The 17,377-nt window shown below is 35.0% G+C and overlaps 1 long non-coding RNA gene across 1 annotated transcript; it reads right to left on the minus strand.

Annotated features, from left to right (window-relative positions):
- Positions 1–1,881: 1,881 nt before the first annotated feature.
- LOC124448830 lies at positions 1,882–15,096 on the minus strand. Its single transcript, XR_006949272.1, has 3 exons — positions 14,972–15,096; positions 14,579–14,581; positions 1,882–1,893 (listed from the first exon to the last, which is right to left on the minus strand). It is a non-coding gene; the product is annotated as an uncharacterized LOC124448830 (long non-coding RNA).
- Positions 15,097–17,377: the final 2,281 nt, after the last annotated feature.

The following is a 17,377-nucleotide window of genomic DNA, read 5'->3' on the forward strand; positions in this document are numbered from 1 at the left end:
AAATTTCCCAAAAAAATAATAAATATTCTATTTGGACATAAGATATACATTATTTCACGAACAATTTGTAATATTATGTTTTATTTGTTCATATTTACGCTTTTATTAGGTGGTTCGTAATCGTAATACAGCAAAATCTCAAGATTTGTTATGTAACCTAGCAACCGCCTTTTCTCGCACATTGCATACTCGCGCGATTTTCCACGTATTCCGCCCATCTTCAGAGGGCGGAACATACAATATAATTCTATATAAGAAGTGTTGAATTCTGTTTGGCTAAGGGACTTGACGCATGCTCAAATCTGCTGTTTTTATAGTCGAACTCCCGCTATTTTAAATTGGCGGAGGTTGTAATTATTCGACCTTTTAATACGAGTACAGCGATTAGTGATTATCAAATTACGTGTCATTGTCGGTATTCATTTTCCATTGTGTTTACTCTCAAATTGCTATTTTGTATTTGTGTATGATACAATGGCTTCAAGTGCGACTGCGATTTGCTCAACTGATGTTGATTTAGTAAATAGCTTATTAGCTAAACCGTTCTCTGCTCGATCGTCGGTCGAACAGAATGTTATCGTTCATGAACGGCCTACTCCTGATTTAACTATCCAAAATAAAGGAAGAGCATTTCAGAGAGATTGGTATGAGGCGAAGGACTGGCTGTGTGGCAGTACAGCCTTGCAGAAAGTGTTTTGTTGGCCATGTCTAATGTTTTCCCAAAACATCGCCATCGTGGACTAAGAATGGCAACAACGATATGCGGAGTATTATGTCTGATGCTAAGAAGCATGAAAAATCTAAATCGCATTTGACTGCATTTAAGACATGGAAAACGTATGGAGCTAGTGAACGAATTGATTGTCTTATGTCCCTCGCTAGAAGAAATGAGATTCAGCGTCACAATGAGGAGGTAAGACAAAATCGAGAAATTTTAAAACTGTTACTGAGGCCGTGCTGTATTTGTCAAAGCAAGAGTTGCCATTTAGAGGTCACAATGAGTCCGAAGGTAGCTTGAACAAAGGTAATTATAGAGAGTTGCTCGAATGTTTTGCTAAGTTTGATTCTGTATTTGAGCGTCGACTGCACAGTAGACTAGCAGATCTTATTAATGTGGTGGCCAGAAGATTTACTGGAGTCTCCCAGAAATTCAAAATGGTCTTATCAGCTGTCTTGATTCAATTATTGAAGATGAAATCAGAAAGGAAATAAATGATTGCACATTTATGAGTATTCAGGTTGATGAAGCATCTGATGTCTCCACCAAAGAGCAGCTAAGTGTTATTGCTCGGTTTGACAAAGCAAGTGAAATTATGGAGAGGCAATTAGGATTTGTGGATGTAAGTATGAACATAAATGCCACAGCAATATCACAAGTTGTCAAAGATAAACTTGGTGAGTATTCTAATATAAAAGAAAAACTGGTTTTACAAACATATGATGGTGCTTCTGTCATGTCTGGCCATATCAATGGTGTTCAAGCATTGGTTCGACAAGAGTATCCTTTTGCTCATTTTGTTCATTGTGCAGCTCATAATGAGTCAGTCAGCCTCATCAATTTCTCCTGTTAAAATCTTTTTTATTAATATAGCTACATTCAGCACATTTACAAGCAATGCCCCAAAAAGAAAAGCTTTCTCATCTAACAACTTTAATTAATGAAGATAGCTTTTTATTGACATTTAAATCGTCTCAGGACCTGAAAAATCAGGACCTGAGACGATTGCAAAATGTCAATAAAGAAATCTTCATTCAAACACACACTTCATAACATTCAACCTTGAGTTTCCTGCCCTGGTGAAACAAGATGGTATTATCGCTCTAGATTAATCAATGTATTGCACAAAAACTATGAAAACTTTTAGATATTTTGAGGGGTACTTGAACAACCAGCTGGGTGGGATGATGAGTCATTAAGTAAAATAAGTGGCTTACTGCATTATCTTGATAGCTTTCTCTTTTGTTTTCTAGTGTGTGTTTTTTACAGGATTTTAGAACAGTCCACAATTTTGTATTCCATTCTTCAAAATAGGAAACCCATTTTAACTATGGCATAAGCAAGATTGACAATTTCAAGCAGTTTATTGTGTCACTTCGCACAGATCAAGCTTTCACCGAGTTTTACCAAACTGCACTAGAAAAGTAGGCCCACCAGCAACCAGAGCAGATAGTAGATACAATTACAAACAGCTTTATTTTGAGATTATTGATTCCATTAAAGGCATGTTAAGTGAACGATTTCAAGATATTAATCAGTTCGAGTTTTTAGACCTTGTAAATCCTAAACTATTTACTACATGGAAGGGCATAGTTCCACAAGAGAAGATCAATCTTCTCAAAGATAAGTATAGTCCTATCTTTTGACATCCAAACTTTGGAGAGTCAACTTTCCTTCATTTACAACGACAAGGACTTTCACAAAGAGTGCAGTAATGAGGTTCTTAAATACATCTTCAAATTTAATCTCCAGTCGAGTTTAGGTCAAGTGGTAAATTTGTTAAAATTGAATGGTGTGTTGGCAGTGGCAAGTGCTTCAGTAGAGAGGTCGTTTTCTTGCTTAAAAAGGGTAAAAACTATTTAAGAAATAGAATGGGTCAAGGTCGGCTTAGCTCTTTGTGTAGAATATCTATTCACAAAGATATCATTGAAAAGAAAGAGGAATCAGAGGTGTTGCATAACGAGGTGGTTGAAAATTTGTAGAAAAACCAGGAGGCTGGCCTTTCTTTATAAATGATGAGTATAGTATGTGTTTTGATATTTGTTCGTATAATACATGGTACTTCATTGAGAAAATTAAGCTTAACTTTAAGGAATAGAGCCATCCCTGTCAACTTGCCCCAATCTAAACAAGTTTAAACTAACAAGTAGAATGCTAAGAAAATCTCTCTCTATAAACTTTAGAAGTGTCGTATACTATATTATTTTTTGCGCTAATACAAATTTCTTCTGTTTATGCAGGGGAAGTGATGAGTAAATTATGTTTTAGGGGACAATTGTCTCCTGCGTAACGTTTCTCTGAGCCACCTTTAGTACCTTTTTAACTAGTTGCAGTTTCAACGATTGCCACATTAAGAATGCAGCTAACAAAAACGGGTTTTTATAAATTATTGTACAACAAATAATTCGCCCTTGAAATCGCAGGAAATGCTGTTTCCAAGGCTCTGGATTTCAAAATTTTCCGGGGGAGCATGACCCCGGACCCCCTAGTGGGGTCGCGCCGGAGGAGCGAGATGGATTGGCGGGAGTGACTATTTTTCCTAGCTACGCCACTGGTTGTATACGTACAGATTTTCTGAAATTAATAAATAATGACATTCATATTATCAAACATTATGTGATTTATATTGTCTGATAATATTTGATGTATTTTTCACATTGCTCATGTTAAAACAAGAAAATTTGCAGTTCACAATGGAATACTTTGTACGAATACTAACGCTAACACGACACTAAAGAAACGCGACAAAACTCAATTAAAAAAAAGAAATTAATAAAGGGTGAAGGACGTGCATTTTCAGGAGATATTTCTTATGGAAGCACTTATATTAAAGTATGCATTGATATACGTAAGTTTTCAAAGTCAATACTTACATCACGTGAAGTCATTACTTACATCACGTGAAGTCATTACTTACGTCACGCGAAGTCATTACTTACATCACGTGAAGTACATTACGACTTTGGTAGATGAAGCTCTAAGCCTGGATTGTATATATCCAAAGAAGGACTGTAAATGGGTATTATGAACATAATCAAAAATTGAAGGCAAGCATCAATAGTCATATCTATAGATTCTTTGAAAAACAAAAAATTTAATGAAGCTTTTTTTGATATTTTTATCTCATGTTTACAAAAAATATATAGGTTTTAATTCTTTTCGTACACTAAAGCCACTTTCATCAGATTTGTAAAGAAAGAAATTCATGAGACATTTGCCAAGAATACAAATTTTCACTCTGTTAAAGACTTCTTCTGAGTAAATGAATTTTGAAGATATTAGTTTTCTAATCAGACTACGTGTATTTGTCAAGAAAATTATATCTTTGAAATGAAATTATTTTATATATATTGCCTGAATACGCTTTCCTCTATTATACTAATGTAGATATTCAACGTTCAATTCTTTAACATAAAAAAGATTAAAGATGTTACTTATTTTTATACAAAAAACAGTGCATTGAGAATCGAACCCAAAGACTAAATTGTACCACTCTTTGAAAATACCGGATCTAGGCTGTTTTCCTCGTATAGTTCAGAAAATTTTGGCTATGAACATATTATGGATGTTTTATAGTTCCAAAATGATCTTTGTAGAGTTATGAGGCTCAAAGTTGCTAAGTTATTTCTTAATCGGAGTAGTAAAAAAACAGGTGAAGAGCTTCTTAATGTCGTTCAAAACATTGATGCTTTCTTCGCACTACACTTCACTATTTAACGTCACAAACAAAAATAACCAGCCTTTCTATACTGCCGGTTCAACGTTAAAATGCTTAAATGTCCAACTTTGAGCCCCCGACTACACGCAAATAAAACTTTCACATTTACATTATGTGTTAAAAACAAATATGCCAAATACTGTAACTAAAATCACGCAAGCTGTTCAAAAAGCGGAATAGCTTAAACATGACGCTAGTTTTTTAACGAAAGTGAAGATGGCTGTAAATTTTAGCTGATAGATTTTAGGCTCGCTTAGCTAAGTGTTTATAAGCTTCAAATTGTATTTCTTTCGGCTGCGTTTACACTATAGCGGATTCACTCCTCACAACATCTTCATTTGCATTAAAGGGTTAACTGTTCGGAGTGAAAACTTATTAAGCTGATAGATTTAGTCTATTTGCTTGTGTTTCTGACGTTGAACAATTTCACTGCCTTTTAATACAAAGAATATTCAACCTGCTACGATAGCAATCCGGTATGGTGTAAACAGGGCCTTAGGTACATTGTTGGATATGATAACGTAGTACAAGCTTAGTCCCACACCAAGAACATTGTTTTTTTTGAAGACCTAACCGAAATATAAAATCCCTAATGGAAAAACCTGAACGGTATAAACCAAGACCGAGCACGAAGTAGTAAGAACTTGGAGAATACTGAACAGGAAAAAACCGCTAGGGATTTTAGCCGAAGTCCGCATCCCAGGGGCCCTTACAAACAATAAACTTTACTTACTTTGCAACGATTCAAAAAGCCAAGAACAAAAAAAACCGCAAAATTTTCACATACCATTTCAAGCCTAACAATTTGTTAGTTTTTTAAGGTATTTTTGTTTTTTTTTGAAGATTTTTATTTTCGCCATTATATTTTAACGTACAAATAACGAATCGAAGCTGCCATATTTCAGTTTAACTACACGTAAATCGATCACCGAACCGGACAATTTTCTACTTTGAACGAGAAAATTGTGTAAATGATGGGAATTTCATTAAACGTGTGTTTTTCTTATCCAATCCACATCCAAGTCAGTCGCACCTAGCGCCACTTAAGCGCCCCTATTTTGCACCTTTTAATTCAGTGCTTTGCGCGCCCGGTGCCACTAACGCCTAAAATTGGAGCAAGCGCTGGCTGTATGACATGGATTAGTTTATGTAATACTTCAAGTTAGTTTTACGATCAGACGAAATTCATTGTTTTTTGAAACCACTTGAAGAAGCACACGTTAAAAGTTTGGTTATCAAAGAAGTGGTGATAGTTTAACCAAACAACCGGCTGCGCTTTATTTAAATTATGTTTTACTTTGACAATTATCACATACATGACTTTCATAGAAACGCGACTGGTGAACATGGAAACCTTCGTGTAACTTTTAAGTTAAATATGTGACAACGTCTGCGGTTTGTCTTCATAGTAACCATTATAAAAAAAGCAAAACAATGTACTTTAATTAAAACCGTGTTTTCTTTTAGGTTATTATGAAGGCATACCGCATACTTAGACCTGGTGTACTAATTTATTTTTATGCTCACTTTCGCTGTGGCTTGCCGCATCGAAATTCCCAGGAGTGAAGTTTTCTTCATAAGAAAACAACATATCCTTTTACACATTTACAGTAACTGCCACGCCGCCCCTATACTGTAAATGTCTTAACAAATTAAATACTTTTTAAGTATATATTTGTCGATTTAGGAATGAGAGAAAAGATTGAAAGTTTTCTTCCAAACATTTAAAATTCACTCATTTATCTTGATAGTGAGGTTCATCCTTGAAAGGTACAAACCTCACGTTCGTTACCTGAGCGTAGCAACTACCCGCCGCAACTACAGCGCATGCCTAAGCTATCTAAACTTCCTGCCTGCGCATGACACCGGAATTCCGCCCTGAAAAGGAATGCCCCTTGAAGGAGGTAACCCATCATGCCCTTAACTTAACCTAACCTAGTGCATTTTGCACCTACGGGTGACCTCCAACCGGGGTGGGTTGAACTACTCATGCATTATAGGGGATCCAGGAGTGCCTTAATAGTCACTGTAGAAAGCCGTTCATGAAATTGGCCAACTACAACGACTGCATGCTTTTACCGTACTAGGGGAGAGATATATTGTCTTTTCAGCAAAACCATCATCTTTCCTTTGTCTTCAATAGGTCTTGCTCGCTAGATCCAGTCTTCAAAGGTCTTCTTACAGATGCTATTTGCATCCTCTACGCTAAGGTACCATTTGTACCCACTAACCCCAAGTTGAAGTTGCCTTCCTTTGGCCAAACTTCACTTGCATTTCCGATTCTAAGCTAAATGGTACTGTCTATTCTTCTGCGAGGCAACAACCGCTGCGATCATGCGTAGCTCCCCTAAATCAGTATATTCACACAGAGGTTTTTTCGAAGGTAAAACATATAGAACAAACATAATTGCACGTCAGTCACTGACTTAACAAATTTGATACAACTACATGATTACTAATATACAAATTTTTAATATAATTAATACAGCACCAAAAAACACAATTAGATTATTTCAACTGAAAGAACATTTTTAGCACCTCTTAATGAAGACTATTTTGAAAATGCAGATGTTAATTTCTTTAGATGTTTCTTGAAATTGCATTCCTGCATTAAAAAATAGCCTCATGTGGAATATACTGAACACCAGGATTTGTTGTGGCTACTGTCTAAAATATATTGGAGATTTCACCTGTTAACAGGCCTAACTAAGTAAAAGGTTTATTATTATTACACTCACGGTTTTCGACGAATCCTCGGCAGTTTGACGAAAGACTACGACTAACGACGAATCATTTGCCAACTATGAAGATAAGTGATCGGATGCTGAGCAAGGACAGCCACAAAAAAGGCCCAAAGCAATTTTTTGAAAATTTCAGAACATTGATGGTGAAACCATCGTATCCAATTCTCAGGCTACCTGACAAACATTCCCGCTTTAATGTCGACGACGGCAAGCACAGAAGCAAGATTGGCCATTTCTTGCAACTGTGCGTGTCACCTACGGCATTATATCGGAAATATCGACAGGCAGTCGGAAAATTAGGATTTTTAGGTTTTGTATTTTCACGTAAAAGAAATTCCATGTTTTTTCACGAAGAATTTTGAATTAAATAATGTTAAAATTTGGGCGTTCGATAGTGGCGTGGTTTTATTCATCATTGCGATTGTTTGACCAGTCATGATCTTAGCAGGAAAATGTCCACGAATAATGTTTTTGAAAAGGTTATAATATTGACTCTTCCATGGAAACAGGCGTTAGGTTGATGGATGCACCACTCATCAATAGTGTTTAGTGTTTGCATACTTGGTAGAAATAGCCTTTAGGAGAATAGAAGACACGAGTTTTTCAATCTCATCAAAGTTTGTTGTTCATTTCTTGATCATTGTTCAGAGGACTTCATGGAAGTATATTGTTCATTCTTGATCATTGTTCAGAGGACTCCATTGAAGTGTATTGTCCATTCTTGATCATTGCTCAGAAGTTCATCAAAGTATATTGTTCATTCTTGATCATTGTTCAGAAGACTTGATTAAAGTATATTGGTATATTGTTCATTCTTGATCATTGCTCAGAGGACTTCATGAAAGTATTCTGTTCATTCTTGATCATTGTTCAGAGGTCTTCATTAAAGTATCTTGTTCATTCTTGATCATTGTTCAGAGGGCTTCATTAAAGTATCTTGTTCATTCTTGATCATTGTTCAAAGGTCACCATCAATGTATATTGTTCATTCTCGAGAAAATGTTCTACAACAGCCACAATTCTCTTCCATCGCTGTGAACAACAACCATTTTCTTTAATTGCCGAGTGAATACACCAACATTAGTTTGTTGTTTCTTAATCTCAACTGATGGCCATTTGTCCTTTAACAGAAGAATGTTCATATCTAAAATCAAACACAGAAGAAAAGTTACAAGGACGAACACTTTAAGGAAAGGCCATACCGCACTTTGCTTAAACGAACATCACATGCTTGTCTCAATTCAATCCGTACTCAGTGTAGTACACTTATACTCAGAACAAGAAACAACACATTTACCTTAAAATGGTTTCAAAGAACTCCAAGAGATATTTCACAAACGACTAATTTCGACTTTGTCCATTATTCTTGGTGCGACTTTTGCGTTCACGTTCACTTTCACGTTCAAATGGCATGTTCTTTCGTAGTCTTAGAGCATAGCTGAAGTTTCACAAACTATTGTGTTCTGATTGGTCATTGACTAGGTGTGTCGTAAACGTGGTGTGTACTGATTGGTCAGATACTAGGTGTGTCGTAAACGTGGTGTGTTCTGAGTGGTTAGTTACTAGGTGGTGTGTCGTCAATGGTACATTGTTCCCTACAAAGTGTCTTAAAAACTGCTCATCTTTGAAATCAGCCAAGTTTTAGAATTTGCATGATTCATCAATTAGAAGTAATTAATCCCCATAGAGCAGTAAATAAAATTCTATACTTGCGCATAAAAAGCTTTTGTGCTTGCATCAACGATATTTACAAAAATTTAATCATCTGTGGGATTAACATAGTAACAGCATTGAAATTATACAAAGGTCTTCAATTGTAAACGAAGGCCGACCAGCAATGTTTCACCGTCTAAATGAACGATGTATATAATAAAAAGTTATCTGGACAACTGAAACAAACTCTCCTTTTCTCATGCATTTCCCACACCTCGAATTCATTCCGAACTCTTGAATTTCTTACAGCGTAGACGAAAGGAATAGGCGTCAAATCAGTAGACTCATCTCAATCAACACAAACATTTTCATTTCTCCTTTGATCTTCTTCACCATCAAACTTATCTGAAGTGATGTTAACGCTTAAACCGTGCGACATGGGATGTGGAGAGATAAAATCATGTCCAAGAATCTGCTGTGCTAAGCATTGGTTACTGTTTTCTGGATATAGACATCTATACAAAGTATATGACAATAAAAGAGTAAAAGAGAGTAGCGAAAAAGTCTTCGTCAATTTCATGCTTGTTTTTCTTCATGTTCTTCATATTGTCAAGTGGAAGCCTTAAGTGAAAGTTTTTAAGCATGGCTATCAATATAATTTGCAACTACATATTCCAAGAACGATAACTTTCTACATGAAAATGCTATTGAATGAATTGGAACTTAGAAGTCCAAAACAAGCTTTTCAATGCATCCAAAGACCAAACTCTTTTTCCTTCATACTATTTAACTTTTTAAAAAAGAACCTTAAAAATTTAACAAAAGAAAACCAAAAATGTCTAAACGCGTTTATTTGAATCATACCCTATTTTATTGAAAAAAATTAATGAAAACTAGCAAATAGTAAGTCTTTATATATATATTCATTGTCCTAAACGTGAATTGCTCACATTTTTGTCATGTTTAGTTACACATGCATGCAGTTAACACATAAAATAATCGAAAGTTTCTACCAGAGAATGAACGTGAACTAATCCTTCCACAATCTCGTGAGGAAGTCGCCACATAATCTGTTGGTCCTTGTACTATCCCTTGTCAATAACATTCCTTAGAGTACTCTTCTCACAATACATCTGTATATACAAAGTTTGCTGAGTTTACTTTAAATCTTTTGCAAATCTCCTGTGGCAATTACTTCCTCTTCACTTTCAAATCTGTCGTTATAATGACGCTTAGTAAGTCACATAATTCATATCACTACTAATTCAAACGAGTATATCAGATTGATTTCTCTTGAACATATCTTCAGGAGATTCGGTATTCTGTTTTGTACTGGAACCACATTTTCCTAGAGCTTTCATCGTCGTGAACATATGGGAATTATGTGAAACTGTAATTGGAAACTCTGTCATGCATTTTTTTCCATTGTTGAAAGTTTCTTTTCAAAATATAATCTACTTATATATGTCATTAATGTAATTGTTTGTCACTAATAGTACGAGTGGCATGTGCTGATTTGATAGGCATTTGTCAAAACAACTTAAAAAGACAAAGAGCATGCCAAAAATACATTATTGAAATTTGCCAAGTGCGTATACAAGCACCAATTTCAGAGCTCGCTCGGTCACAAATTAAAGGAGAACGACTAAACTGTACGTACTAGTATCGATTAAGGAGTAATTAGCTCGTTTCGACATAAATGTTTTAATAAATCATCTGCGCATGCGCAGTTTGCTTGAGCATGCGAGGTCGTATTGATTAGCTGTCCAAGTTCATGGTCATGGCAACGACAAATTGCATCTACTAGAAACGATTTTGAAGTAGATAGCATGCTTAGTAACAATCTAATAGGGAAATCATCTGCGCATGCGCTCGAGCGAATGCGCAGTCCACTCGAGTAATTGTTCGTAGTCATGACAGCGACCAATTATATGTACTTGCACTACATTTGTGTCAATTAACTGACTTAGTCGCAAATTATCAAAGAAATCATCTGGGCATGCTCAGTAACGATAACAATTATCCCACAACTTTCGTACGCGTTTAAATTTTGGTATATATATATAAAGCTAAAACTTCATATAGTAGATGTCAACTAGCAGTGGAAGCTGGGTGCGATATAGTATGCAGTGGCTTAGGAGCCCACACTCTCCCTGCGTACCCCGAGCAAAGCCTATCGCAGGTGATCTCGGTGTCTGATGGGCGGAAGCTTGCTATTGCATCTTCCAAGTAGGATAGCGTGGAGGGGCCGAAATCTCCTACCGAAACGTTAACATGCGGCGTTCTAGTGCCTTATGCTTAAGAAGGTATCGGGAAGCATGGACCGAAAACGGGGTTTTTTTGCTTTTGAATTTTATCTTTATGTTTATCTCATAAAAGAATTTAGAAGATCCAAGGATACTGAAAAGGTTAAAAAAAATTCTGCCTCATGGCAACATATAAAAAGGAAAGGTAACATAAAAAAAAAAAACGTTCAAGAAGCAAACCCTCCTTTCTCCAAGCATTTGCAACACCTCAAATTCATTTCGAAATCTTGAAATTCTCGCAGCGTACCCGAAAGAAATAGGCATCAAATCAGGAGACTCATTTTCATCATCACAGCCATTTTCATTTCTACCGTGATCTTTCTCAGCGTCAAGCTTATCTGAAGTGATGTTATTGCTTAAGCCGTGCGACATGGTATTTGTAGACATAAAACTATGGCCAAGAAGCTGCTGTGCTGAGCATTGGTTACCGTTCTCTTGATATAGACATTTGTAAATAGCGAATGTAAATGTTTTATAATTTGGTCATAAATTAAGAAGTTTAGCAAATTCTCAAATTTGTGATCATTTTTGCTAATGATTACAGGAATTTGCATAACACTCCATGCACTTTGCAAAACAACAAATCCAATGATTCTGTCACATTGCTTGACAGCAGCTTACCGCGGTTGACGTCGAGTTTAACTTTGACCTAGTAACCTAGTAATTACTCTGCTGGATCAGACAGCTGAACTGATAGCCATCAACTGTGGCTTCAAACGAAAAATACAAATAGTTACAATGTTTTGGAAAGGAGTTCTCGATAGCAACATTGGCATACGTAATTAGCATTAGCTTTATTCTTCGTAGCAAGGTGAAGTCAAACCTAGCAGTGGACCCTATTTTCTGTCTGAAAACTTAATGATATCATATGTCATGATCATTTTCAAATGTTTAAGTAAAATACCAATATGATTTTGTATAATGTGAAGACACAACAAAAGCGAACTTGCTTTGTAAGAAAACACGAAATTGTGACGAATCATACTTATTGAAAAAATAACTTATTCAAACTTAAAATGCAATTGAAATGCTTCGCACGAATTTTTAAGCATCAGTACGAATTTCAGCTAAGTTGTAATTAAATCTGCTTAATTTAACAAATGCTGTTATGTCAATGAAAACATTAGTGACTTCAAATAATTTAAACTTATATAAATATCATCAATGTAATATAAGATCTGTATCAAAGGTAAAAAATTTTAGCTTAGGATTTAAAGTAGGATTTACTTAGACATGCGAAGTTTATAATTTTAATTACGTTTATAAAGAAGATAAAAATAGTCACAGCTTAGGTCTATCTAAATTTCTTCCTCTTTCTAGCGAATTCATCTGGTTTATGTCAATTCTCTTTCAATCAATATACAATACACACTGTCGTTTGAAAAAATTCTATTTGACAATTAATTTGTATCAGACAAAAGATTAAACGCTTTATAAATGTCTACGATGACAGCTGAAAATAAAAACGGCTATTCAATTCAGCTGGTAGTGTTGACAAATTTATAGGAGAGGCTTTGCGTCATTTGCGCCAATAAAGAAGAAAAAAGGATCGCATATCACTTTAAAATCTCGGTCAAACTCATTTTCTTTAGTCATACCACAGAATAGATACATACAGAAGCGCCACTCAGCGAAAAATGTGTCCCCTACTTGTACCCAGTTCTTAAGTGCGCATCTTTTGCGTCAGTATTTTTTTAATTTTATTATTCAAATTACAGCCGGCATTATATGTTGTCCCTTTAAAGAATTTTCAATCTCCATGCGACAATAAATTTTCATGGCAAATTTTGTTCCGAATCTTTCCACATTCCTTTTTTTGTGTGATAAAAATGAAAAAATGTAAGCACCTTCAAGCGTTCGATTTTCAAGCCGTCTGCCAAAATTTTATCTACTAGGTCCCAGTCTTTGCCACCCTAGGAAGGCCTAAATCGTTCCACGTCCATGCCACCAATTCTAAAAGGAGATAATACTCTAGAGCAGGGGTCTCCAAACTACGGCCCGCTGGCCAGATGCGGCCCGTTGGGCCTCTCAATCCGGCCCGCAGGGGCACTTAAAAAGAATAATAATATAATTAAACAAAATAAACTTTGTGCAGAAAGTTCACGTTATGTCACAAGCCAACCAGCAAGAGTGGCTTACGTCAATTTTTCTCCCAACTTACTACTTCCGTTTCAAGCACATTGCGAAATTAAAAAAGCTGAAGGATAACGTGGAAATTTTTTATATTCTTCGGCCCTCAACATGCCGGATGAAAGTTCATGTGGCCCTCTGGCTGTAAAGTTTGGAGACCACTGCTCTAGAGTAATGATATGAGTCTCTTTTTAACCCAGAAGATTAATAGATTTTTAATGGAAAAAATTATTTTCCATGTTTGATCTTTTAAATTCATTGTTTTGAGTATCAATGTAGTCTTTTTGCAAAGTAACAAAATTACACGTCATACAATAAAAGTTTCCCTGTAAAAAAGGGCGAGGTTTTCCTTCTGGTGGCTTAAATTGCAAGATTTTATTTTATTTTGATTATTGATACCTTACTGAAGATTTGATTATTGACAAGTGTAAATCACACCCAAATACAATATCATTTGGATTTGTCACCACAGTCATAGCATAGTGTAACCAATTGATTTATGAAATTTAGACGTCATGTGGAGCAATACAAATCGCTTATTCGACTCTTTTCCAAAGCATGTTTGATATCGATATCTTTAGTGTGAAAATGCATAATGATAACCTTTAGGAATTCATCTTTGGTTTCTTGATATATCTCTTCAAGATTATTAATAAAATGTTGCACCCATTGTCCCTGCCTACCGCCGACTGTCAACACAATATTTACAGTAGCATTTATGTTCCATTTATAGCCCACTGGTGAACAAATGCCACTTATGTAAGTTTTTGTCTACTTGTCTACTTTTTTTGTCGACATTTTTGTATCTAACATTGTGAAGCATCACTAAGAAAACAAATCAACTAGAACACGAAGGATGCTATTTGAAAAATTACAAGCAAATATATGTTATTATTATTTAGAGCAGTTCAATGTATGTTTTTCTTGAGGTCAACACGTTAACTAAAAAATACTATAAAATGACATTTATAAAACAAATTTCGTGAAAAAACTAAATATTAATATTACTATGTAGAAATTGATATTTATATTATTATTACAGAATGCATCGAGTCTCACAGTCTCAATCAAAGACATCACGCAAAAGATTCTATAAGATTTGGGCTTCTTTAACTATCTCTCCTTTATTCACTCATCCCTCCTTAATTAATCAACGTTATTGTTACGGCAAAACAACAGCAACAGCACCTTTTCTTGGAACATATTTTGCCAATAGGTATCCCGATTTAGTTCTATAAATTCCTTGAACGACAGAGAATCATCGTGATTCTTTCATTTTGTGTCCCAGATCCTTCAAGCCAATAAAAACAGACTCTGGAATATTGTCATGAAACATAATCCGAATGAAAAGTTCATGTTTAATTCAATATTTGAGAGAAAAAAACTCAAGACAAGAAAAACAGGACAATTTTTTATTTTAACAGTAATATTTCGAATTTATTATAAATTCATCATCAGAGTCTACATAGAATTGACTTGTTTTTCCTCACATATTGAGTTAAACATGAACTTTTTATTCGGAGTATGTTTCATATTATACTAAGAAAGTAAACATGGTTATATTTTATATGATATAAGGAGTTTTTACTTTATCGACTGTTACTTTCATGATTTCTGGGGTTAATAAAACTGTATTATTTTCTCTTTCGTTCGTTTATCACTACCTACACAAAATAATGTTTTTCTATTGTCTTAAAGGTACTTTTTCAACAATAGGATAAAATTCTCGATCACCAATGAACGGACGATAAGCATACCCGAACTTAAACGCCTCCAAAATTCGATGCCCTGTTAGTGTCTGCTTGTTACCTGTTATGGAGTCGGGAACAAACTTGAAACCTAAAATAACAAAGACGTCGTCAGTGAAATGTGCATTCAGAACTAACATGTGATTAATAAACACTCATTAAATTTACAAATATAATTTGTTATGACACCAGTTTCAACTAATATTTACTTTGACAATCGTCTAATGTTATTCGGTTCTATTCGTGAAGAATGTCAACCAAACCTTTTAAAATGTTAAGTATCATTAAGGAGCTGCTCTAATTGATAGAGATTTATCTCTCTCATAAAAATTTTTAATGTCCTTCCAGCAAGCCGAATATTTTCCAAATTGAAAGGTGCTGTTCATGAGGTTATTTCTTGTGCACTTGAGCAGATGTGGAGGATCAAACATTAGAAATATTTTTCTTCCATTGTGAACAAACCATGGCTTCTCGTTGGTGACATTCAATTCTTGTGACATACTGTAGAAGTTGGACCCCATATCTGATATTACCACACAAATGTTCAACCCAATCAAATGAAGCTGCGAATGACTTCTTTGATCAAATCTTGCAAAACATCAACTGGACAAGATTCGTTAACAAGTACATACCCCAAAGGTTGCTTTCAACCTCCAGCGATGCTTCGCAGCATGAATACAAGACCTGATGTTGCCATTTTGTTTGTTCGATATCCACCAAAGTCCTCTACTCCAACAATCTTATCGTCTGTGATGTTGTTGTAAAGGTGTGTTTTTAATGATATCTTATCAACACAAAGAGTGCACAGCTTTTCCATATCATTCATGTAACACACTTTTTCTTTCAACAGATTTAAGGTTGCCTGAGGAATACCAGATGCTATTGGAATTCGTGAAATTCCAAACCGTCCAATTGAAGACTTTGTTGGCAGAATAAACAGCTTGGAGAGGAGGCTATACACTTTGCCACTAGCATGATACAATGAAACTGCTAAGAACTTCATTTCTGGTGAGTACCTTCTTCCATGTTTTTTTGTTGAATGTAACTTCAGTTGCAATTCTATAAAATTAGACAGTTGATTTGGTAAATTTTTCAATTCAGCATAAATTGACTGATTGGTTGATGTGTCCTTTTTGGCAAATTTTCTAACTTTTGTATTAAGCCTTGCAATTACTTGCTGCTTTACTCAGCATTCTCCTTTGATTTTTTTTCTACTTGTGACATTTGAAGGTGAAGAAGGTGTTTGAAAGCAGAAATCTTTCATTTCTGTGTCTTTTCCATATGTTAAAATTCAAGTTATCAAATAACTAAACAAATTTAAATTGTTTGGTTGAGATCATCTTGACTGCATGTGTCATATACCTTTTTCATTATGTGAATGTGGTTCATCTTCCACCGAAACTGTTGGTACATCACGTACTACAACACTTGAGACCTCTGCCTCTGCTATACGTCTTTATGAGCCTAAAACTTAGTGTCTACATTACCGACATAACAACTTTGCTACTGAAGCATCTCGATAATGTATGACTAAACATTCAATAGAAATCATATTTAAGTTGATACACCAACTTTCTAACTATTGACAATTAGCTGCATGGTAAAGGACAATAAAATCTGTTCAAAAGTATGGGGGAGGTAGAAAAAAATGAGAACATTTCCTACAAGTAGGACGCTGAATTTTTCTATATAAACTATACTTGTCTATGGAAAAAAGGGGAATCTGTGAAAATTTATGTAGGGGGATAGCATGTCCAGTCATGCATCACCTCCATTTTTTGCCGACGCCACTTCTGACTAATCGCTGTGTGTCTAACAAAATGCTGTTAATTGTATTAAGCAAACCTTTCATTTTAAAAGTAAGAACATTTGTAATATAAGCAAATGTTGAACACAGGAAGAATGTATTTACACAGAGAAAGACGCAACCGAATCTATTTTTGGGAAATGTTGATTCATGCAACACAGTGAGCTTTTAAAAATATACTTTTGATCATGTTTAACAGTTTTAAGGTTTACTTTCATTGCAACCTTTACTGTTGTATCCACAGTTTCTTTATTGATCATAAGTAATTATAATTGCGTGCAGTTGATGTTTGCCATGTATTCGTAATTTAAAATGGGTTATTTAATAACAAAGGATTTTTATAATAAGAACTGACTTTTGCAATAATATACATGTATGGAATTTTTCATTAATGAAGGAAAAAAATCCATTCACAGTTCCGAAAATCGTGCCTTAATCATTGGCATCTTGTTTTAGATAGACGATTCTCTATTCCTCAGTTAAAACTTCTAAAACTTTATAAGATTTAGCAGTAGTCCTTTGGAATTTGACTAATCTCAATGTTATTATGTAC

The sequence above is a fragment of the Xenia sp. Carnegie-2017 genome, unplaced genomic scaffold, assembly GCF_021976095.1.
Source record: "Xenia sp. Carnegie-2017 unplaced genomic scaffold, XeniaSp_v1 HiC_scaffold_23, whole genome shotgun sequence".
Classification (NCBI taxonomy): domain Eukaryota; kingdom Metazoa; phylum Cnidaria; class Anthozoa; order Malacalcyonacea; family Xeniidae; genus Xenia; species Xenia sp. Carnegie-2017.